Below are 2,500 nucleotides of genomic sequence, written 5' to 3'. Positions count from 1 at the left end.
TAGCATTTGTCATGTGACAGGGCAGCCAGGTAGCTGACGTGGCATTTCAAAAAGTTAAAAAAAATAAAAATAAAAGCTGAAAGGGTGGAGAATATAATATTTACATGTTAGAGGTTAATTTATCAAGGATTTTGATCTATTTGGTGCTGATGTGGCACAGTGTAGTGTTAAAAAAATAAAAGTAAATGAAGGATGCATATTTGCAAACAAGTATTGTCACAATACAAAATGTTGGGTTTTGAAATTACAATGCTAGTTTATATGTTATGAGATTAAAATTTCAGAGTCTAGGTTGTATGATTAAAAGAACAAAGTATGAGTTGAGGGGTTAGGGGTTAGGGGTTAGGGTTTAGGGTTTAGGGTTTTAGGGTTTGCATGGGGTATATAAACCTAGATTCTAGGATTCACATAGATTATATAAAGGGTTTAGAAAGTTGGGCTTGGAGTATGTAAAGAGAAGATAGATTTAAGAATTCACACAAACAAAAATAAATTGGATGTGGAGTGTGAAGGATGAAGAATTGAAGACATTAAGTTTCAGTGGTGATGGATTAGTTAGTGGGCAATGATTACCTGTACGATGCATTAGTTAGCAAGTCATTAACATATTTGTACAACCAATTGATTGCACACACACAAATTTATCTCCAAAGTGACATGTAAACGATTTAGTGGATTTTTGACATGACATGGACTACCACGTGGCAGCCACATCAGCAAGGTAACACGTGGCACTTGAAAAAATCAATTTAGTATTCTTCTGCCTTTTATTTTTCTACCTTATTCCAGTTAATTAAATTACTTTAATATTTTTAATTCACCAATTTATTTTTATTTTTATTTATATTTCTGTCTAGGCGCAAGACTGGGCGGCCAGCAAGGAGTCGAGACAGGGAGTTAATTTTAAAATTGATTTTTAAAAAATGATTTATTTATTTATTTCCACCTATGCGGAAGACTGGGCGGCCAACGAGGAGTCGAGACAGCCAGGAGTCGGGACTTGGGCAAGGGAGCGGGACAAGAGGTCGGGACTCGCGGCGGGACAAGGAAGAGGAGGAGGAAGTCCGGGACTCGCGACGGGACTGGGACTCGCGCCGGGACTAGGGAGTCGCGGCGGGACAAGGAAGAGGAGGAGGAAGTCCGGGACTCGCGACGGGACTGGGACTCGCGCCGGGACTAGGGAGTCGCGGCGGGACAAGGAAGAGGAGGAGGAAGTCCGGGACTCGCGACGGGACTGGGACTCGCGCCGGGACTAGGGAGTCGCGGCGGGACAAGGAAGAGGAGGAGGAAGTCCGGGACTCGCGACGGGACTGGGACTCGCGCCGGGACTAGGGAGTCGCGGCGGGACAAGGAAGAGGAGGAGGAAGTCCGGGACTCGCGACGGGACTGGGACTCGCGCCGGGACTAGGGAGTCGCGGCGGGACAAGGAAGAGGAGGAGGAAGTCCGGGACTCGCGCACGGGACTAGGGAGTCGCGGCGGGACAAGGAAGAGGAGGAGGAAGTCCGGGACTCGCCACGGGACTAGGGAGTCGCGGCGGGACAAGGAAGAGAAGGAGGAAGTCCGGGACTCGCGACGGGACTGGGACTCGCGGCAGGACAAGGAAGAGAAGGAGGAGGTCCGGGACTCGCGCCGGGACTAGGAAGAGGGGAGGAGGTCCGGGACTCGCGACAGGACTAGGAAGTGGGGGAGGAGGTCCGGGACTCGCGCCGGGACTAGGGAAGAGGAGGAGGAGGAGGAAGGCCGGGACTGGGACTCGCGGCGGGAGTAGGTAGTGGGGAGGAGGTCCGGGACTCGCAGCGGGACAAGGAGGAAGTCGGGGAGGAGGGCCGGGACCAGGAGTCGCGGCGGGGATAGCAGGCAGGACAGGGAGGGTGGGTGGTCTTCCACAAAAAAAGTGTGTCTCGGAACTTCCTTAGTGCAGTAGGACGGGGGCCTGCCGAATCCCACAGAGAGTACTATGTGGGGAAGGGTTCCTCTGAAGCGTCTCGGGAAAAGTCGTGAGGGGGTGACGGTTGCTCGGTGCCTACGGGTCCCGACTGCTCGCTGCCTTCTTTGAGCCCAGTACCGACGTTCGCAGGGGGATACCTGGATACTACTGGGGTTACCTGGATACTTCTGGCGTGTTACCTTGGATCAGTGAGGAGTGGGGGTTAGTTTCCCGGCGACGCGACCCTCTGAGGAGGTCCCGCGGAGGGTCGCCGAGTATTATATGGTGAGCTGGCTGTCAAGGATTGTGAGTCCCGCTGCCAAAATTTTTTTTGGTGCGCGGGCGACTGGAAAAAGAGGGTTGGTCTTGTGCCGATACGCGTAACGTCGCAGCGAGTCCCAAGAGCTAGTAACCATTTTTGGCGGGGGGCGATGGCCTCGGTATTGTCAAGCCATTCTCTCATTCATTTGGGAGGGTGGGGAGAAGTGTTTGCCGAGGCCGTTCAAGCTCCGCCTGGTCGACCACCACTGTGACCGCCACCGCGCTCGATCTCTATTGCAAGCTCAGGTGAA

Source organism: Physcomitrium patens, chromosome 20 (genome assembly GCF_059467195.1).
Source record: "Physcomitrium patens ecotype Gransden chromosome 20, ASM5946719v1, whole genome shotgun sequence".
Lineage (NCBI taxonomy): Eukaryota > Viridiplantae > Streptophyta > Bryopsida > Funariales > Funariaceae > Physcomitrium > Physcomitrium patens.
The sequence above is the reverse complement of the archived record's forward strand: the minus strand, read 5'-3'. Positions refer to the sequence as shown.